General features: G+C 53.1%; 1 long non-coding RNA gene across 1 annotated transcript; it reads right to left on the reverse strand.

The window, feature by feature from the left end:
* Positions 1–1869: 1869 nt before the first annotated feature.
* Positions 1870–23110, reverse strand: LOC119954530. Its single transcript, XR_005458256.1, has 3 exons — positions 22966–23110; positions 22045–22223; positions 1870–1998 (listed from the first exon to the last, which is right to left on the reverse strand). It is a non-coding gene; the product is annotated as an uncharacterized LOC119954530 (long non-coding RNA).

Genomic DNA, 23110 nt, shown 5'->3' on the forward strand with positions numbered 1-23110 from the left:
TCTCGGCCGCCAGACGGCGCGCCGAGAGTGACGCAACGGCAGCGCCTATGTGACGTCAGCCGCGCATGCGCAGGTTGGCCGGCTCCAACCCGCGCATGCGCGGCTGATGTCACAAAGGCTGACAGCTCGAACTCGCGCATGCGCGGTGGCTGTCTTTCCCCTCAGCCGTCCCGCAAGACGTGGCGGCTTGATCTTGCGGGGCAGCAGAGGGGAAATAGTGCGTCCGATTGAGACGCCGGCCCGACGATCAGTGGGCACCGATCGTGGGCCTGTCCCCTCCCGAGCACAGTCGTGGTGCTCATTCCCAACCAGGTCCCCTACAAGCCCCAAACGGGCATCTCACGGAGTTTTCACGACGGCAGCGACCAGGTGTGGTTGCCGCCGTCGTGAACCGGTCGTGAACGGCAGGCCGCTCGGCCCATCCGGGTCGGAGAATCGCGGGCCGCCGTGAAAAACGGCGAGCGGCGATTCTTCCGAGTGGAGTGTGGGAGAATCGCGGGGGGCGCCAGGGGGTCGTGAAATTAGTCGGGGGGCCCTCCCGCGATTCTCCCACGCGGCGTGGGGAGCAGAGAATCGCACCCCATATCTAGCATAAGTGCTATTGTGAAACAGTCTTTTCAAATTCGAACCACACGGCTCTGATCATCCAGTATTCACATGTGAGAGAAGAAGACATTTTCAGGAATTGATAGGCTTCATGCTGTCAGTCTGTGTAAAATGGGTATGCGTTGTGCTTGGTCACTGAATCAAATTATCCTAGGCTGTATTGCCTTTCAAGCTGCCTCACTATATCTGTGCGTGAAAGATCACATTCTGTCAAAGTAAACTCGTATCAGTAATGTGTGAATAATTAGAGAGAATCGCCATGTTTCCATTATGTTTGTCCACAGATGGCTGCATCTGTATTTACACAGTTTTGTGCAGCCTCAGTAATTCACGTAACGTTTCTTACAGTGGATTTAACAAGCAACCATGGAAGTTTCTCAAAATTAGATATCAAAATATGATTTTCAGTCATCCTGAAATTATATTATCTTTGTCTTGGACTTAAACTAGGTTAGCATTCTGGAATATATTGAAAATCACAACCTTGCAACTCAACTGGAAGGCAATCTGCTTTAATAGAGGAATTATTATATGTTTCCTCTGTGCTAATGAATGTCACTTCTGCTATTTTTGAAAGAACTGCAGTAAGATTGATTTTCAATGACCTGCCTAACTCAATAATGGGGACAGCATTGTCAATAAAAACACATAGATCTCCAGTGACCAAGAGAAAACAAACCCAGGCATCTAATTTTCCTGGGGTTTCCTGAATCACGATAAGTCGAAAAGAAATGATTTGTAGAGAGAGCAAAACATCAAGTAGAATATAGGAGAAAACAGGAGGTCATCCTGCTCCCATTTCTTATGTTGTTATAAGTAGACCAAGAGGTGATAAAGTTGACCTGACAAAAATTGAGTACTAGACCATGTTCCAGCTTTCATTCACTGCCAGGGTCCATTTTTTTTTTAAATAGCTGGCTCCCAGTTTTTGTGACTCATGCTTTGTTTGTGGATTGGGCAACTGATTGTAACAACAGGGAGAGAGGTGAGATGGGCATGTGGTCCTAACAGCGTAATTTGATCATGATTTGCTGTATTAATGAGGCCCCCGTTTGGTTTCCGACAGAAAATCTATTTGCCTGAATTGTGGCCAGTGCAAAAATTGGAACAAGTATGACTTCCAGCAATAAATGAGCGATTATCTCCCTCCATTTATATATCACTGTCCTCTTCAGCAGAGGTAGGATATGTTCTCGCCCTCCTTCAAACTATTTCCAAGCTGCCTCGTCACTTGTACCTGCTCCATCTCACAAGGCCATTTCAGTGCATTAATTATACACCACACAGGGTATCAGTTTCAATGATGGTGCTTAGAGAGGAGTGCTGGTCTATCTGCAGGAAGATTGTCACACTTCCATATTTGTGGCTGCAGGTTCAGAGTTACCCAGTCATCTGGAAAAAGGATTAAGGAACAAGGGTTAGCAAATGATGGCAAGGATTCACACAAGGGTTAGTACATAGTGGAAAGGTTAACATACAATGGAAATGTGGCGCTAACAATTGCAGTCAAAGACGAGAGACAAGTTCAATCGAGGCTTTATTGCTGTGTGATGCTATTCCTCCGGCTGCAACTGTAGACTAGGGTCTGAGTGACTCACACGCATATTTATACACAAACTCCCTGTGGGCGGAGCTAGCCGGCAGGGGCTTACCGGAGGAATCTGTATTACAGGTACAGCGATACATCCCCCTACTGCAAGTACGCCTATCTACAGTGGTTATCACCACATTCACCCCCTGTAAAAATGAGTCCGGCGGGGGGTGACGTATAACTATGATACAAAGGATGAAATATTTACAAAAGGGTCCAAACAAAGAAAACCAAGAGTCCATCCGGTCAGCAGGTTACAGGTTGAGCCGAACCGGCGGTCGAATGTTCCGCTATGATCGGCGTAGCTGTGGTGGCGACGTCGGTGAAGGTGCTGGGGCGGAGTTGGTGCTGGCTGCTGGCGGGATGACTCTGAGAGCGAGCCGAAATCTTCCGTGTCCTCCAGTGTGGGCAGGGGTACGAGGGATGGACCTGGTGGGGACAGATAGGGAGGCGCCGGGGAAAAAGAGGGTGGCGCGGGGGGAAAAATGGGCGTGGGCATGGGATCGGCACCTGAGGGAGCCAGGTCCCGGAGCGAGACTGTGTCGTGGCGGCCGTCGGGGAACTCCACGTAGGCATACTGAGGGTTGGCGTGGAGAAGGCGTACTTTGTCCACCAGGAGTTGCGCCTTGTGGTGCCGGACATGCCTACGGAGAAGGACTGGGCCCGGAGTCGTGGGCCACGTCGGGAGCGACACCCCGGATGTGGACTTCCTAGGGAAGGCAAAAACACGTTCATGGGGTGTACTGTTAGTTGCGGTGCACAGCAATGATCGAATGGAATGGAGCGCGTCAGGGAGGACCTGCTGCCAGCGAGCGGCTGGGAGGTTCCTGGACCGTCGGGCCAGCTGGATGGCCCTCCATACCGTCCTGTTCTCCCTCTCTAACTGCCCGTTTCCCCGGGGGTTGTAGCTGGTCGTCCTGCTGGAGGCGATACCCCTGCTGAGCAGGAAATGACGCAGCTCATCGCTCATGAATGAGGATCCCCTGTCACTGTGGATGTAGTCGGGGAAACCGAACAGGGCGAAAATGGAATCCAGGGCCTTGATGACGGTGTCAGATGTCATATCCGGGCATGGGATGGCGAAGGGGAACCTAGAAAATTCATCGACCACACTAAGGATGTAGGTGTTGCGGTCGGTGGAGGGGAGGGGCCCTTTGAAGTCCACGCTGAGGCGTTCAAAGGGGCGGGATGCCTTCACCAGGCGCGCGCGATCTGGTCGGTAGAAGTGCGGCTTGCACTCGGCACAGACCTGGCAGTCTCTGGTTACTGTCCGTACTTCCTCGACGGAGTAGGGCAGATTGCGGGCTTTGATTAGATGGTACAAGTGAATGACCCCTGGATGGCAAAGGCTCTCGTGCAAGGCACGGAGCTGGTTCACTTGTGTGCTGGCACATGTACCTCGGGAGAGGGCGTCTGGGGGCTCGTTGAGCTTGCCGGGGCGATACAAGATCTCGTAGTTAAAGGTGGAGAGCTCGATTCTCCACCGCTGCGTGTTGTTGAACATGAAGGCTACCGACCGTTGGTCAGTGAGGAGAGTGAATCTCCTGCCGGCCAGGTAATGCCTCCAGTGACGCACCGCTTCAACGATTGCCTGGGCCTCATTTTCAACAGAGGAATGTCGAATTTCGGAGGCGTGGAGGGTGCGTGAAAAGAATGCCATGGGTCTGCCTGCCTGATTCAGCGTGGCGGCAAGTGCAACACCTGAAGCGTCGCTTTCTACTTGGAAAGGCAGTGTCTCATCTACTGCGTGCATCCCGGCCTTGGCTATGTCAGATCGAATGCGGGCGAAGGCCTGTTGTGCCTCGGCCGAGAGGGGGAAAATGTGTGGACTGGATAAGTGGGCGGGCCTTGTCCGCGTATTGTGGGACCCACTGGGTGTAATAAGAAAAGAACCCCAGGCAGCGTTTGAGGGCCTTGGGGCAGTGGGGGAGTGGAAGCTCCATGAGGGGGCGCATGCAGTCAGGATCGGGCCCCAGTAGTCCGTTTTGGACTACGTAGCCGAGGATGGCTAAGCGGTCTGTGCGGAACATGCACTTCTCCTTGTTGTACGTGAGATTAAGGAGAGATGCGGTGTGGAGGAATTTAGAAAGGTTGGCGTCATGGTCCTGCTGGTCATGGCCGCAGATGGTGGCATTGTCGAGGTACGGGAAGGAGGCCTGCAGTCCGTACCGGTCAATCATTCGGTCCATTTCTCGTTGAAATACCGAGACTCCATTTGTGACACCGAAGGGGACCCTAAGAAATTGGTACAGACGACCGTCTGCCTCAAAGGCAGTGTAGGGACGGTCCGATTTACGGATGAGGAGCTGGTGGTAGGCGGATTTCAGGTCGATAGTAGAGAAGACCCGGTACTGTGCAATCTGATTGACCATATCAGAAATGCGGGGGAGGGGGTACGCGTCGAGCTGCGTGTACCGGTTGATGGTCTGGCTATAGTCCACGACCATCCTGTGCTTCTCCCCGGTCTTAACCACTACCACCTGGGCTCTCCAAGAGCTGTTGCTAACCTCGATGATACCCTCCCGAAGCAGCCGCTGGACTTCGGACCTGATGAAGGCCTTGTCCTGGGTGCTGTACCGTGTGCTCCTGGTGGCAACGGCTTGCAATCTGTGGTCAGATTGGCAAAGAGTGAGAGAGGCTTTACCTTGAGGGTCGTGAGGCCTCAAACGGTGAGGGGAGGTAGGGGTCCACCGAATTTGAGGGTGAGGCTCTGGAGATTGCACTGGAAATCCAGGCCTAGTAAGAATGACGCGCAGAGATTGGGGAGAATGTACAGACGGAAACGGTCGAATTCCACACCCTGTACAGTAAGTTTAACCAGACAGAAACCCTGGATCGGGACAGAATGGGAACCGGAGGTGAGAGAGATCTGCCGGTTGGCGGGATGGACCGCAAGGGATAGCGCCTTACCGTGTCTGGGTGGACGAAGCTCTCGGTGCTCCCGGAGTCGATGAGGCAGGAGGTCACATGGCCGTTGACCCGCACCGATGTGGAAGAGGGTGCCAGGTTGCAAGGACGCGACTGGTCGAGCGTAACGGAGGCGAGTAGCGGGCGATCAGCAGTCGAGTCAGATGAGTCCGATGAGGTGCGGTAGCGACCCGTGTCCCGTGGCCCCGTCCCGGGGAGGACAAAATGGCGGCGTCTGGATACCTGTGTGGGAGAAGATGGCGGCGGACAAAATGGCGGCGCCCATGGAGCGCACGTTGTGCGGTCGGGACAAAATGGCGGCGCCCATGGAACGCACATGGCGGTGGGGGATGAAGATGGCGGCGCCCATTTGCATGAATAGAATTGTGCTTCCCCAGCTCTCCAAGCAGTAGCACAGAAATGTTCTGATTCCCCACTGGCGGGAGCATTGAGGGCGGGATTCTCCATTGTCCGACGCCAAAATCGTATTTGGCAATCGGGTGGCGAATCCCCGTTTGTGACCGAATTGGGGCTGGTGCAGTTTACCGGAAACTCCACCCCCTCCAAATCGGCATCATCAAAGCAGGCACCGCACGCCGTTGCGATGGCGTCAGCGCGTCGCTTTGAGGCCCTTTCCCCGATGCTCCTCCCCGATGGGCCGAGTTCCTGACCGCGCGGGTCGCGTGTGGTCATAAACCCGTCATGGCGGCTGCGGACTGTGTCGACCACCGTCACAGCAGGTGGGGGGCCATGCTGCTGGCAGGGGGGCTTCAGAGAGGGCTGGGGAGACTGGTAGGGTGTTCTGGGGGTGGTGAGGGCGTGTCCACAGACCCAGCAATTCTCTGACCGTTCATGTCGGGAACGGTGGGAGTTTCATGTGGCATGGCTACTAGCCTCCCAGTATGCGGAGCATCGGTGTGGGGGCGCCACTGATTTTTTTCATTGCAAAACCGGACACTTCCTCTGGACATAGCCTCAAAATCGGAGAATCCAGCCGAAAGTCTCTGAAACAGAGGGTGGGATTCTCTCAGCCTCGGGCCAGGCCCGAGAATCCCTGCGACCAGCGGGAATTGCGCCATGCCGCCCCGACGCCGGCACGCGATTCTCTGCAGAGCGGAGAATCAGCGGCATTGGCGCTGGCGTGGTTGTCGCGGCGCCGGTCGCAGGCTGCTCCACACGGCCGGCCCGCCGATTCTCAGGCTGAGTGGCCATCGTGGAAATGCAGATTCCCGCCAGCACCGTCCACACCTGCTCACAGCCGGCGGGACCTCGGCGTTGAAGGGTCCAGTGGCGGCCTCTGGTGGGGGGAGGGGGTAGGGCACCGATCGACGGGCCGACCTCTCTATCTCCCGGCCTCCTTTCCTCCGCGCTGGCCCCTGTACTCTTGCGCCATGGTGCGTCGAGGCCGGCGCAGTCAAGGGAGACACCGCGCATGCGCGGAAATCGTGCCGGTGGGACTGCGAATGGGCAGGTTCGCGCCAGACCCACAGCGTATGCGCGCATCCCCCAGCGCCCATTCCCCGGCCGGATTAGCAGCTGGAGCAGCTGGGCCAGAATTGCAGATCCTGGGGCCGTGTTGACGCTGTCGAAAAACACGACGGCGTTTCCGATGGCGTCACCACTTAGCCTCAGGATCAGAGAATCCCGCCCAGAGAATCCCGCCCCTGATCTACGCACAAACTGGCTGTTCACCGCCTACAATAATTACACTTCAAAGGCTGTTGATCAATTGTTTTGCACTTTGTGAGGTCTTACAGTCAGAAAAGATGCTCAATAAATGCAAATTCTTTGTTAATGCACTAGAGGTCAAAATTAACCTCATAATGCTCTGCAATACAGAAGGGAAATTGTCACGATTAATCTAGCAGCTCACATAATGCTCGTCAACTTTAAGCAACTAAGTTCCTGAATCAGATTAATTTGCAATGCATCAAATCAATTTTCAATTAATTTCTTTTGATGGAATTTTTAATCAAATGGAAATGAAAGCTGGGATGACACCCAGACCCCCAAACCTGGAGTAAAACACAAAGCCCCAAAGCCAGGAGTGAAACCTGCAGCCCCAAAACCCAGAATCCCCAAATCCCAGAGCCCTAAAAGCTGGAATGTACTTAGAGCCCCAAAACCCAGAGTATACAGAGGGGCCTAGACAGGTTAGGTGAGTGAGCAAAAACTTGGCAGATGGACTATCACGTAGGAAAATGTGAAGTTATGCACTTTGGTGGGAAGAATAAAGGGGTTGAATTTTATTTAAATGCAGAAAGACTTCAGAAAACTGCAACAGGGAGATTTGGGGGTCCTCGTGCATAAATCATAGATACCTAGCGTGCAAGTTCAGCAGCTAATTGGGAAGGCAAATGGAACGTTGGCCTTTATTTCAAAGGGAATGGAGTATAAAAGTAGGGAAGTCCTGCTAAAACTGTACAAGGGACTAGTTAAACCGTATAATAATAAAAGCAAATTACTGTGGATGCTGGAATCTGAAACCAAGAAGAAAATGCTGGGAAATCTCAGCAGGTCTGGCAGCATCTGGGGGGAGAGAAAAGAGCTCACATTTCGAGTCCAAACGACCCTTTGTCAAAGCTGGGAACAGTTTTGGGACCCTTATCTAAGGGAAGATATGGAATCATAGAATCTCTGCACTACACTGCAGAAGGAGTCCATTCGGCCCATCAAGTCTCCACCGATCCTCTGAGAGAGCACACTATCTAAGCCCACCCGCACCCTATCTCCATAACCCCATAACTCCACCTAACCAGCACTTATTTTGGATACAAAGGGACAATTTAGGATGGCCAGTCCACCTAACTTGCAAATCTTTGGACTGGCATTGGAGGCAGAGAAAGTCCACTTGATTGATCCTGGGTATGGAGGGATTTTCTTATGAGGAGAGGTTAAGTATGTTGGGCCTGTACTCATTAGAGTTCAGAAGAATGAGAGGTGACCTTATTGAGGCATATAGCATCCTCAGGGGGCTTGACTCTCAGAATAGGTGCTGAGAGATTGCTTCCCTTTGTGGGAGGCTCTCGTACAAGAAAGCATAATTGAAGAGTAAGGGGGTCATCCATTTAAGACAGAGATGAGGAGGAATTTCTTCTCAGAGAGTAGTGAATCTGTGGAATTCTTTACCGCAGAGAGCTGCAGAGCCTGATTGTTAAGTATGTTCAAGGCTGAAAGAGACAGATTTTTATTCAGTAAGGGAATCAAGAGTTATGAGGATAAAGCAGGAAAGTGGAGTTGAAGATTATATCAGATCAGCTATGATCTAATTGATTGGTGGAGAAGACTCAATGGGCCGGGTGGCCTACTTCTGCTCGTACGTGTGTGTGTATATAGATGAAGCAAAGGAAGAACTCCAATTACGTAGTGTGTTTTACAAGCTCGAGACATTCCAATGCATTTTGTAGCTGAGAAAGTACATTAGAAGTCTAGTCACAATTGTACTGTAGCAAAATGCAGCAGCAAGCTTGCGTACAGCAAGATTCCTTAAGCAGCCATAAGTTAAAAAACCAGCAACCTGTTTTGAGTGATGATGCTTGAGGAATAGACATTGGCCAAATAACCAGGAGGCCTGTTCTGCTCGGTTTTGAATGGTGTCTTCAGATTTCTTACATCCAAAGATGTGCAGGTTAGGCGGATTGGCCTGGCTCAATTGCCCCTTAGAGTGGGGTTGCAGGAATAGGATGGGAGGGCTGGGCCTAAGTAGGGTGCTCTTGCAAAGGGTGGTGTAAAATGGGCTGAATGGCCTCCTTCTGCACTGTTAGGGTTCTATGATCCACATGAGACACCAAACAGGAGCTTGATTAACGGTTCATCTGAAGGGCAGCGCTCCTGATAGTAAGGTCATCCCTCCGTAACGCAGTAAATTTCAAATTGATCCGAGCACAGCAGATCCTAAAGACAGATGTAATATATTGTCAAAAGAGAGATAAATGTCAGATAGTAGTATATCATCAAGCTCACAGTGATTGCAGTTCAGGGCATTCAGTGTCGTATGAGATTATTTGAAAGAAGACTGAAGTAAGTGGTAATCGTTATGGTCACTGACAACCTGATGAGCAGAACATCTCTGTAATATCTCTGTTTATTTTGGTTGTGTTGAGTGCTTTTGTGAGGGAGTAGGGTATAATATATTTTTTTAAAGGTGAACAATCAAGAAGCAACACGTGTATCTGTAGGTATGTCAATTTAATCTGTGTGTTTTTACTACCGTTAGCCAATTCTGTATTGAACAGGGAATGAGGCCAGGTGGGACTTGGGACTGAAACACATCCCAGTGTAACGATATTTTAAAGGCAGGGTTTATCCCCTATTTGACTTTGTATAGGCTGATTTATACAAAGTTAATCTACTTCATAACAGCTAGGAAAATGGCTGGGATTCTCCGGCCGTTCGCTGGTGGCGGGATTCTCTGGTCCCGCCGTAGAGCGCCCTCACCCGTGGGATTCCCGGCAGTGTGGGGTGGCTATAATGGGAATTCCCACTGACAGCGGCGCAAGCAGAGAATCCCGCTGCCAGTGAAAGGCGTGCCACTTCCCGCTGCCAAGACACACGCGGCGGAGAGGCTGGAGAATCTCGCCCCCAATATCAGAATCCAGGAATAGATCCGGGATTTCTCTGATTTCGAGTTCACCCCGCTGCCAATGCCAGTGAGAATGGAGTATTTGGGGCTCAACCTCAACTCCATCCACTGCGGCGGGACAGGATACTCCCGGTGGCGTGATCGGACGGAGAATAACGGCCTAGAAATATATTGGGTGGGATTCTCCGGTTACCGACGCCGAAATAGCGTTCGGCGATCAGCCGGAGAATACCGGTTTCCGACGAAATCGGGGCGGTGACGCTTTCACGATGCCCCGCCCTTTCCAAAGGGTATGCCACACACTGCCTGAGGCCCACCCCCTGATGCCCCGCCCCCGACTGGCCGGGTTCCCTAACGGAGTGGGTCTCTCACGGCCTTACCTTCCGGGAACACGGTGTGGCGGCTGTGGACTCAGTCCAGCACCGCCACAGTCAGGGGCGGGCCAATCGGGGCTCGCGATCCAGCCAAAGGGGAGGCACTATTTTGCAGGCTGGTTCTGCATGGGGCCGGTGCCAAATTGCACGGTGCGGTCGCTGCAGGATGCCGCCATGCGTATGCGCGGCCACGGATCCGGCAATTCTCCGGGCCGTATCGGCAGCTAGAGCCGGGTGCTCTATGCTGCTTGGCTGCTAGCCCCCAGCCAAACGGAGGATCGGTGGCCGTTTTGTGCAAAATTGTCGGTTGCAAAACACCACCGTTCCACCACCGGCGTCAGGACAGAGCCTCAAAATCAGAGAATCCAGCCCATTCACTCTACTTGTGAGTAGTAGACCAATTTCCTACCCAGTTTACCACTGGACTTTCACAATCCATTTTTAAGTAGTGTTATCGGGCAACCTGACTTGAAATTGGACCATCCAATTCAAAAATGGATGGCGTACATTAGCTGGTGCTCAAACACGTTTGAACATATTTATTTCCAATATTTTTTCTCAGAGCAATGTTTTGTTGTTGCAACAATTGGCATGATCATAGTCTGTCAAACCATAGCACTGCCAGGACTGGTCAGGGGTGGGTGGGAGGGATTGAGTGGTGAAAAACAATGCAGCCTGATTAGTGGTGGCCATGCTGTGGACCATGCCTGACATACTGCTGTGTTGTGACTCCTTATAAAGGCGAGAAAGCAAAAACAACTACAGCTGGTGACCTCTCTTGGAAACCAAACAATGTTCTTGGCCAAAAAAGCGTTGAATAGATACTGAACCCCCCATTAGCAATTTTGCAGAATGAATATTGACACATTATAGCTGTAAACATTGCTTTTGTCATTTGTCCCCGTTTGGACTTTGTACAAGCAGGAACATATGGCTAGCCATGTGACAAACAGTTCTTATATTGTATTCATGGAAACTAGTTGTGCTGTTCAAACACTCCTGCACAGTTCTGACTCAAAGTAATAAAATAACTGTGACCTTGCCTAGACCCAATACTACTTAGAATTAAGTGGAAAACACAGACCTGGGGCAAAATTCTCCGACCCCCAGCAGGGTCGGAGAATCGCCTGGGGCCGCCTAAAATCCCGCCCCTGCCGTGGCAGAGATTCTCCGCCACCCGGGAAGTGGCGGGGGCAGGAATTTCGCCACTCCGATCGGCGAGGCCCCTGCGGTGATTCTCCGGCCCGGATGGGCCGAAGTCCCGCCGCTGGGAGGCCTATTCCGCCTCCGAGGTTTAAACCACCTCTGGAACGGCGGGCACAGCGGCGCGAGCAGGCCCCGGGGTCCTGGGGGGGGCGGGGGGCGATCAAACCCCGGGGGGGTGCCCCCACGGTGGCCAGTGCCCTGGCTGCACTAGTTTCTTCCGCGTCCGCCACGGCCTCCGCCATGGCGGAAGCGGAAGAGAACCCCACGTCGCGCATGCGCCGGCAGTGACGTCAGCGGCCAGCTGCCGCTGACGTCACTGCCGGCGCATGTGCGGACCGCCGAAAGCCTTTCGGCCAGCCCCGCTGCCGGGGGCGCCGGTTTTTGGCGCCGGTCTTCTGGTGGCAACCGCTCCGGCACGGGGCTGGCCCCCAAAGGTGGGGAGAATTCCCACCTTTGGGGAGGCCTGACCCCTGAGTGGTTGGCGCCACTCCCCTACTCCGGGACCCTCCGTCACGCGGGTAGGGGAGAATGCCGCCCCTGTTTTGAAAAATGTATCATTTTTGAGTCGACCTTTTACATATATTTGTGTGTTAAGAAAGACAAAATTGTTCACTAATGCTTTGTTGATGCCTAGGAGTCTAGACTGTGATTAAAATGTTTTGGGTCTTTTGGATTTGTTTGCATATTGATACAAAACCTCTGAAGTTAAAGAGATGGGTTAAAAACATCCCTAATTACCCTTGACTTGTCCGTTTCAGAGGCCACCTAAGAGTCAACCACATTATTGTGGATCTGGAGTCACATATAGGTGAGGGTGGCAGATTTCCTTCCCTAAACCTCAGTAGTGACTCAGATGGGTTTTTGTGACAAATCGATAATGATTCCATGGTCATCACTGGACTTTTTAAAAATTCCATAACTTTGTAGAATTAAAATTTCACCATCTGCCACAGTGGGATTCAAACCCTGGGCCTCTGGATTCCTGATCCAGTGACACATGCTACTGCGCTACCATGTCCCACTGACTGTCTTTTATTGATGCCTTTTAGTTTTCCTCTTCTCGACTCTTGGGAAAGTTCCCTGTCTCCACACTCTTCAGCAGGGTGACAAATTCTCATGAGAAAAAGATTAAGGAGTGATGTGTTATCTGTGCTGGTCTAACATCGACTGCAACTGGATGCAGTAAAACGAGAAACAGGCTTCTGACATAGGAGATGGTCCAACATTGTTTTAGTGAACCTGTTGATTGCTGTACATAATCTGCTGTGGGTTGACACTCTATTAACCTAACTGATAACCTCCTACTGGCTTGTCCAGACTAGCTTGACCAGACTAGCTCTCTAGCACATGGTGATGATGTTAATTGGCCTGTGCACTGTGACTATCTCCCTGACCGTGTCCTGTGAGAGAGGGAGAGCCTTAATGCCCTGTGGGCTTTATAGTGATGGTGTCCTGTCTGGTGATTGGTTGTTCTGTGTCGTGTGTGTTCATTGGTTATCCTGTGTGTCAATTACTGCCTGTCTGCATTTCATGATATACATGAGTGGATATCATGACAAGGAGCACTTTGGTGTGTGGGATCGTATGAGGGACCAGTGGGTTGCTGGCAAATCTGTGTGACCAGGGTGGTGATGATGTGATGCCAGCGGCTGTCATATACCATTATGCCGCCAGAACTGTGCAAACGCAGACGACTAGGGCAGCACAGAAGCGTTGTGGATAGCACAATTGCTTCAAAGCTCCAGGGTCCCAGGTTCGATTCCGGCTTGGGTCACTGTCTGTGCGGAGTCTGCACATTCTCCCCCGTGTCTGCGTGGGTTTCCTCCGGGTGCTCCGGTTTCCTCCCACAGTCTAAAGATGTGCAGGTTAGGTGGATTGGCCATGATAAATTGCCCTTAGTGTCCAAAATTGCGCTCAGTGTTGGGTGGGGTTACTGGGTTATGGGGATAGGGTGCAGGTGTTGACCTTGGGTAGGGTGCTCTTTCCAAGAGCTGGTGCAGACTCGATGGGCCAAATGACCTCCTTCTACACTGTAAATTCTTTGATAACTACTGCACATGCACAAAATCTAATGCCTGAAATAAGTGAAAAACCAGCGTCCTGGCAACGTGCATCCTGGGGCATGAGACGAGAGTCTCAATGACGGAACAAATCTGTAAAATCCAGGACAGTTGATCTCTATTCCAGAGAGAAAGGGGCCTAAATCTAAATTTCCATTGGCAGGTAAATTTGTGTAGAGGGCTAGGCAGCCGACTGTTGGAGAAACTTAAAAGCATTGTAAATACAAAGTGATGCCCACACACATAAACCTATTGCAGTAAATTCCTTTGGAGTTACTGCCATAGTTTATGAAATTAAGTCTGACAGGAGTTGGTTTTCTCTATTTTACTCTCAAGCAGTTTCAATAACATGAAAAATAAATAGTTCAGTCGACTAATGCTTTTTTCCAATAAGCACACTGAAAATTGATTGTTTCTTATTTATGAACACCAATTTTGATAGCAATTAACTATACATCAAAATAATAGTAAATGGGGGAGAAGTTGGTCCACATTGTCCCCAAATGTCAGCTGAAAATCTAGGACAGGAAAATTCAATTTTACAAGGCACTCCAAAGGGCAGCTACAACTTCTGTCCTCATATTGGCGCTTACGTCTTTAGTGGTTTCCTAAAATCAAGTCCTTGGAATATGTTAATGAGGGATCTAATGCTTGTTAAGTAACTTTCCCAGTAATGATCAGGCCTAGTAAATTCAGATTTTGGCTTCTAATATGCCCTGACCAGTGGCATGCTACAAGAGATGTAATTTTCAATTTATAATTCCCTTTGTGTGGAGAATGGGGATTAATAATCAGCTTTACAGTGCTGATCACAGCTGCTGCTCTGAGTCTAACCCACTTCCATTCGCCTCCTTCTTCCGCCCCCCCACCCCCACTACCTGAGGGCCACTGTCAGTCAGGCAGCTGACACCTGACCCAAATTGCCCTTCAAACTGATAAACTGTCTCTGGGCGCCTAATTGGAAACCACAGTTTTCCCCTGAAAATGCTGGGGTGGGATTCTCCGTCCCCGCACCGACTCGGAGAATCCTCGATCTCGCCAATTTTTCACGCCGCGCCGGTCCGACGTCGTCCCGCCATTCTCCCACCCGGCGTGAAGGGCGTGTTGGAACCAACAATTCTACGGACACATGCTTGTAGGATTAGAATAGCGGTTTTAATATACTTACAACAGAGCCAGCCTGTTAGCCGTTGAACTTTCGGTGAACTGGCCGGCTGACCCTGTGGCACTGATCTTTATACAGCAGCTTCTGGGGGAGGAGTCCTGGGCGGAGCCAAGGGAGAAGTCCCGTACAACTATCAAGCATTCCCAGAGCTACTCTCCCTGGAGGTCAGGTAGTGCATCTGCACTTACAATATAGACACATGTATATACAGGTTATAACCCGGTGTGAATCACATTCACCACATTCACCCCCTGTGAAAAAAATCGAGTCCAGCGGGGGTGGTGGCTCACAGAGTTAGTCTGTCCAGTAGACAAATTGTTCTTTTCAATCTGCGGAGAACCGGGGTTGCAGCCTCTTGCGGTGGCTGGGTGGGTGTTGAGAGCTGGGGTACGATGGCAGACTCCGGGGCCGGTCTTGTCCGAACTTTATACACCTCTGGCTCGACCGGAGACTGGGGGTGCTGGGGGCGGGCTGGTTCTGGTGCGTGGAACCGGTGGGGTGAGTTTGCGGAATCGGAGGCGCGAGAGGGCGGCAGCATAGGGAACGGGGTAAGGGGTTCCTCAGTGGGGTAGGGGGGGAGCTGGGTCCAGCGGGTGCCAAGAGACGAAGGGATACTGTGTCCTGGCGACCGTCCGGGAACTCCACAAATGCATACTGGGGGTTGGAATGGAGGAGGCGCACCTTTTCAACAAGGGGGTCAGTTTTGTGCCCCCTGACGTGCTTCCTCCGGAGGACCGGGCCTGGTGTCCTCAGCCACGCCGGAAGTGAGACTCCCGTGGTAGTGCCCCTAGAAAAAATGAAGAGTCGCTCGTGAGGGGTTTGAACAACCTTTCCAATGACTGTAATTATCGAGCCGTTACCGCGGCTGAACATAGGGAGCTCACCACAGGGCGTAATCGTGAATGGTGCCGCACCGCCTGGAGAATCGGCCGAGGGGGCAAGTCACGCGATTCTCCTGTGTCCTGTTGATTCTGCGGTCCGTGTGGGCCGAAGTGGGTCACGCCGTCGCCATTAACACCTGCAAATAAGGGGGAGAAGATGTGAGCAGCCGGTGTATTGCACTTGTGACACTCTCGGGACGGACATGGATGGGAATGCGGACGGGGCGGGGGGGGTGCGGCCTGCATGCTCTGGAGGGGGGCAGCGGGCCTCTATGTTGGCGGGGCGGGGCCTCCATCCTGTGGGGGCGCCGGACCTCTATGCTGGGGGTGGGGTCCGGGCCTCTACGTTGGTGGGGCAGGGCCTCCATCTTGTAGGGTAGGCCAGGCCGCTATGCTGGGGGGGGGGGGGGGGGTTGGGGGGTGGCCTCTATGTTGGCAGGGCGGGGCCTCCATGTTTGGCAGGGGGTGGGTGCGGGGTGGCGTGTGGATGACATGCCAGCCACCATGCCAGTGCAGGGCGTTGCCAGAGACACTGCCATCAGAACGGCGGCCAGGCTAATGAGCACCGTCCCCGGGTGCTGTCCGTCCTCACGGCCCCTGGACTTGCCCGTGGGTGCCCCCGTGGGTGCCCCATTCCCCCCCCCCACCCCCACAGGGGCAGACCTCCGATCAGCCGGCATACATCGGCGGCAAGGGGCCGGTCCGCACTCTTACATCCCCAGGATGAGTCGGGAAACGGTCGCACATATTTGACACCTTATGGCACGCCTGGCACAGCGTGGGCCGGGGGGGGAAGACATGCTCTCCCGGTGGCTGTCAAGGTAACGGAGGCCCTTAACCTCTATGCGACAGGGTTGTTCCAGTTGCTGAGTGGGGACCTCTCCAGCATCTCCCAGCCATCGGTGCACCAGTGCATCCGTGCAGTGACTGACGCCCTGTACAACATTGCGGACCGCTACATTAAATTCCCAGTGGACCTAGCCCACCAGAAAGCCCATGCAGCGGGATTCACTGCCGTGGCAGGAATACCCATGGTGCAGGGGGCGATCGATGGGGTGCACATCGCCATGCGGCCTCCTGCGGAGAACAGGGCCGTGTTCATGAACAGAAAGGGTCCTACTCCATGTACATTCAGATGGTCTGTGACCACTGCATGAAGATAATGCACGTCTGCGCGCAGTACCCTGGCAGTGTACATGTGGCGTTCATAATAGCACAATCGTTCATCCCCGCCATGTTCGAGGGACACCACCCCCGGCTGAGGGGCTGGTTGCTGGGTGACAAGGGTTACCCATTGCGGCCATGGCTGATGATGTCTATAAGGAGGCCGCAGAACGACGCGGAGACCCGCTACAATGAGGCCCATGCAGCAACCAGGGTGGTGATTGAGAGGTGCTTTGGGTTGCTGAAGATGTGCTTCAGGTGCCTGGCCTGCTCCAGAGGGGTCCTCCAGTGCCATTCAGAGAGGGTCGGCTGCATCATCGTTGTCTGCTGCGTCCTCCACAATATTGCCCAGCAGAGGGGCGATGTGGAGGAGGAGGAGGGTGCAGAGGGGGAGGCCGTGGGAGGGGATGCCTCTCCAGATGAGTAGGATGGGGACGAGGGGGGCAACAGTCGCGACATAGGGCGGGTTATGGACGGGAGGCTACCCGACACCACCGGTGGTCAGCGCGCATGCGAGGCGTTAACAGCCGCATGTTTAACCAACTAGGGGCGTTAGGGGCCCTCTGAGCAGGGGCACTGGCAACACCGTACCAACACACCTCACCACACAGCATCCTCACCTCCCACACCACCCGACTACATTACCTTCCACACCACCACATGCACAGCACCCTCCAACTGCGGCACAACAGGATATTGTCACACAATTGCCTGTGGAAGCGGGTGTGTTCAATGCCATGCAAGATGATGACAACCTGCTCTGCGATGAGCTGTGCACTCCAAATTGTTAGCCAATGTCTGACTCATGGCCACAGCTACATCCTCCATGTGGGTGGTCCCTATACGCATCACGAACACTCCCATGGACATGTTGGGCAGCTGGCGGCGGGGTGCCGAGTATGACAGGGGGAATATTTACACCCACCTGGGCTCGCCATTCCACCCACCTTCTAGCACAGTGCCAATCAGTTCCGTTCTCAACCATGCGGCCACCGGGCATAGGACAGAGGCATCTTGCATTGGTGTAACAGTGAGTTTAATTGTAACGGTGACATACCCCATTACTATACTGTGCCCTGCACCCGTGCCAACTTACTCGGTGTCAAACATCCTGGCCTTACGGGACCTACCACTATGTCTCGGTGTCTCCCCAGATGGTAGAGCAGGAGTGGAGGCGAACTGCTGAGACTCCTGCCCTGCGACGTGGCTCCCTATTGGCGTGCATTTCCTGGGGAGGCCCAGCTTGGACGAGTCAAGCTGCTCCGTGGGCGTGCTGGATGGCTTGGTGCCACCCTGTCCTGCCCACTGCCCACCAGATGCACCAGGGACGGAATGGGGGGAGTCCGAGGATCCGCGGTTTTCCGGGACCTCCCTTGCAGGAGTCACCGGGATGGGCCCAGGAACCTCCTCCTCCCTCGGGGTGCCCAGTGCCCCCTGGGCCTCTCGATGGGATGAGGGTGCGAGTGGAGGCAGGCCCCGAGGCACCCCCGACACCTGGCGCTGCCAGTCCTGGAGGCCCGCTGCGGTATCGACCACGGTCTGCATGTTAGCAGCAATGGAGCTCAGGGAGTGGGCCATTCCTGTCTGGCACTGCACCACCTCCCTCTGTGCTTGAGCAATGCCATCCAGCATCTGGGCGAGGCTGCCGATGCTGTCAGCGATGGCCTGCTGAGACTGAGCCATTGCCTGGTCAATGCCGCCGATGCTCTCAGCAATGGCCTGCTGAGACTCAGCCAGACTGCGGAGCGCGGCTGAGATGTCCAGCTGGCTCTGGCACATGGCTGCCTGTGAGAGGGCGGCCCTGTCCTGGGCCACGGATGATGCATGCACATGAAGCCCCATGCCTTGCATTACCTGACCCATGGCAGAAACCGTTGCACCTATTGCCTGCGGTGTCAGCCTGGGTGGCAGCCATGACCAGCACCACTCCCTGTTCCTGGACACGGATGGATTCCTCCACCTGCGTCTGTAGTTGCTGGACAGTACAGTACGAGGAAGTACGGACAGTCACCAGAGACTGCCAGGTCTGTGTGGAGTGCAAGCCGCACTTCTACCGCATCAGCTCCTGCTCAGCAGGGGTATCGCCTCCAGCAGGACGACGAGCTATAATCCCCGGGGAAACAGACAGCTAGAGAGGGAGAACGGGACAGTTTGGAGGGCCGTCCAACTGGCCCTACGGTCCAGAAACCTCCCAGCCGCTCGCTGGCAGCAGGTCCTCCCTGATGCACTGCACTCCATCTGGTCTCTACTGTGCACCGCCACAAGTAACACACCCCATGAACGTGTTGTTGCCTTCCCTTGGAAGTCCACATCCGGGGTGTCGCTCCCGACTTGGCTCGCTGCTCCAGGACCGGTTCTACTGCGTAGGCATGTCCGACTGCACAAAGCGAACACCTTGGTGGACAGTGTACTCCTGTTCCCCCCAAATGCCTATGTGGAGTTCCCCGATGGCCATCAGGATACGGTCTCACTCAGGGACCTGGCTCCCTCAGGTTCCACTCCCACACACTTCCCCTCCCCCGGCGCTCTCAGCATTAGCCCTACCAGGTCCATCCCTCCTTCTCCTGCCCACGCTAGAGGACGAGGAAGATTTCGGCATGCTCCCGGAGTCATCCAACTACTGGCCAGCACCAACACCGCCAGCACCGACGTCGTTGGCGCCAACACCGCCAGCACCGACATCGCCACCACCGCTACGTCGCTCCCAGCGAACCGTCAAACCACTGGACCGACTTAACCTCTGATGGGCACCAGACTACAAGATGGACATATATTTTTTTCCCCCTCCCCTCTGTAAATTATTCGTAAATCTGTATATAGTTCCACGCCACCCCCGTCGGACTCATTTTAACAGGGGGTGAATGTGGTGATCCACTGTGTACACCTGTATTAGGGGATGTAAGGTAGGACCTGCACTACAGGTTCGCCGGTAGCCACTGCCGGCTAGCTCCGCCCACAGGGAGCCGTATAAGTATGCATGACCTCCTCCTGATCAGCCATTTCGCCAGCTGCAGCAGGAGACAATGCATCTGACTGTAATAAAGCCACAGTTGTACCAATCTGAGTCTTTCGTGCAATTGATCGTGCATCACCCATTTTGGGGCTGTCGCTGTTCTGGGTGTCCGTCCTCTGTTCATCACTGTCCTGGGTCTCAGTCCTTTGTGCGTCCGACTGCTGTGATGGAGGAAGGCCTTCGTTGCCGTCTGCCCTCCCCACCATGGCGTCAGTCCCTGGGGGCATCTGGACCTGCTACTTGTGGGGTCCGAGCAGCGCCAGACAGTCCGGGACGATCTGCGGCAGGTCCTGCAACACACAATGCAGCGTGTATCGTCATACACGCGGACAGGGGTGATGGGGTGTGCTTGTGGGGGGGTGGGAGGGTGGGGGGGGTGTGCTGGGGGGGGTTAAGGTGTGTGCTGGGGTGTAGAGGGTGTGTGCTGGGGGGGTTGGGGGTGAGGGTGTGTGCTGGGGGGCAGTGAGGGTGTGTCCTGGGGGGTGAGGGTGTGTGCTGGGGGGGGTTGGGGTAAGGGTGAATGCTTGGGTTGAGGGGGGTGTAGGCAGGCAGGGGACTCTCACTTGCTGGTGCACCACCGATCTGGCAAGGGGCAACCTCCTGGTCCCCGCCTACACCAACGAGGTCCAGTGCCCTCTGCTCGAGTACTGTGAGGGGGTGCAGTACAGGTGACCCCCCTCCAGTTCTTGCATGCTCCCTGTGGTTGTGGGCGGTCTTCTCCTGGGGGGGCGGGGGGCAGCAAAACATCAGAGTTGATCGGTACACAGCATCCCGCACAGTTACCGCTTATATAATGGCATGGGAGTACTGGGCACCAGCCACGGTGGCTCTCAGTGGTGTGTGCAGCCCATGAGGGTCAAGTGGGGGATTGGCAACACTCCTGCGGGGGGGGGGGGGGTGGTCATTTGTGTGGCTGGTAGGGGTTGGGTGGTGCCAGGGGCACGTCTCGGTACTCACCCTGGCTGCTCTCGTCAGCTTGTGCATCTTCTTGCTGCACTGCTCGGACGTCCATGGGGTTTGCCCCACTGCGCTTACCGCAATGCCTACCTCACGCCAATTCCTCCGCAGTGTGCTGGCAGGGTGACGGCGGCCACGTCGACAGCACAGGATCGCCCTCCGATCGTCCACCGCGTCCAGCAGCGTCTCGAGGGTCGGGGTCACAGAACCTCGGGGCGGCACGGCGGGGGGTGTCCATCTTGCCGGTCTCGTGACTTTGCGGCACTCGCGCACATTTTAAGCGACTCATTGGGTCTTCGCGCGAATTACGCCGGCATGGCGACACGCCCCCCCCCCCACCCCCCCGCGCTTCGCGGCACGCCCGTGCTGGCCCCTTTTGCAGGCCAGAATATGTCGTTGGATCGGGCCCCTTACGCCGTCGTAAAATGTGACGCCGTTTATGACGGTGCGGGGATTCTGCTGCGAGATGGGAGAATCCCGCCCCTGATGAGGCTTTTCCTTCAATTTGGGACAAACCTCCAAATTTTCGCATGCGCTTGTCATTAATTATGCCTGTTTCAGGCCTCAATAAGTGGCCTGCACAATTTTCACGTCCTGTGAATCTCAACCATGCCAAGCAATGTCCGATTATGTATTTCCCTTTATGTGGAATATGCCGGAGCAGAAGTTATCCTCTGATCTTCACACTGAGATCATTCTCGGTCCCGTTCTGAACAATGCCATGCATTTAAATCAATACGAGCAGGGATGGTCATCCAAACGCAGCAGCATTGACAGTGCAACGCTCTTACAGTACTGCACTGAAATTTTAGCTTAGATCATGGGCTCAAGTATGTACTACTACTTGACCCACCACATGCCAACTTCAGATGTAAAGTTAATACCGATACAATCGATCACTGGACTCAACAAAATAATATGAGAGATTTAAAATATTTTTTAAATCCCACACAAAGCTAATTAAATATTAATTTTAAATGACTGACGCCTTGAAGTAATTCAAATTTTTGGCGTGAATTTAGTCTCATAGAATTCCAATAGTGCAAAAAGAGGCCATTCACCCCATCGAGTATGCACCAACACTTCGAAAGACTATCCTTTCCATGCCTTGTAACCCCATTTGAAGGGGCAGTTTATCATGGCCAGTCCGCCTAACCTACACGTCCTTGGACTGTGGGAGGAAACCCACGCAGACACGGGGAGAACGTGCAAACTCCACACAGACAGTTCCCCAAGATCGGAATCGAACCCGGGTCCTTGGCGTTGTGAGGTAGCAGTGCTAACCACTGTGCCACCATGCCATCTCTTAAAGATTGCAGCCTTTCCTATCTAAATGCCCGCCAAAGAAGATGGACTATATTTGTAAGTCTTGCCCAAAGCCTTCCCACAGCCGCTTCACTGTGGGGTAACAGCAAGAAAAACGACGGAAAATGTAAGATCAGCATTTGCAACATTCGGTATAAATAATGTGACATGTCAAGCGGAACTAAACAATATTAAAATTAATTGTTTGGAATGTTACATTCTGCAATTCTCACCATATTACTAAATGCAGCTATGAATCTGCTAATGTCGGGAATTTTTCGCACAACTCCAGAATTTTTCAGTAACTGATGCACGAACAGGTTGATTCTCTTCACCACTCATATTCCTGCTCACAGTGTAGTACAATTCCTCCACCAATTACTCAGTGCACTGCCTGATGCTATGCTCAGACCTGTGGTCAAAAAAGATGAAGCTTTGATTAGCGATGTGTATTACAGAGTCAGTGGCCTGCAGCACAGGAAAGGCCCTTCTGCCCATTGTGTCCTGCACCGGTCAAAATTAACCACCCATTTTCCAGCACATGACCCATAGCCTCGTATGCCTTGGCATTGCAAGTGCACATCTAAATACTTCTTAAATGCCCTGCCCAGGTGCATCACCGCACACTTATCCGGATTGAATTCCATTTGCCACTGATCAGCCCATCTGACCAGCCCATCTATATCCTCCTTTAAGCTAAGACTATCCTCCTCACTATTTACCCACCCCACCAATTTTTGTACCATCCACGTATTTACTGATCAACCCTCTTATATTCATGTCTAAATCATTTATATAAACCACAAACAGCAAGGGTCTTAACACTGATCCCTGCGGCACAACATGGACACAGGCTTCCAGTCAGAAAAACACCCCTCGACCATCACCCTCTGCTTCCTGCCACTCAGCCAATTCTGAATCCAATTTGCCAAATTCCCTTGGATAAATTACAGTTTTTGCAGCCGGGAGTTAGAGAGACCAATTAAAAAGGCTTAGGAGAGGTTGAATCAGGACGTGAATAGCTAAAACTATTTGTGTACTGCTAACTAAGATACCATAGTTTAGACTGAATTTTAAAGCACGATTGCATTTGGTCTGAAAACACACATCCCAGCCACAGTATCCAAGATAACAGACATTTCTGAATGACTTACCGGTTAGTAATCCAGTTATGGAGCTCAAGTGTTGTAAACCACGGCAATGAAATTTCTGCACTTTATGTACATCCACTTGGAATTGGATTACAGTCTTAAATCTACTGGCAGATACCCTTGACAGAGAATTTCCTCCCAACTCAAG

This window comes from Scyliorhinus canicula, chromosome 19 (assembly GCF_902713615.1).
Source record: "Scyliorhinus canicula chromosome 19, sScyCan1.1, whole genome shotgun sequence".
NCBI classification, from domain to species: domain Eukaryota; kingdom Metazoa; phylum Chordata; class Chondrichthyes; order Carcharhiniformes; family Scyliorhinidae; genus Scyliorhinus; species Scyliorhinus canicula.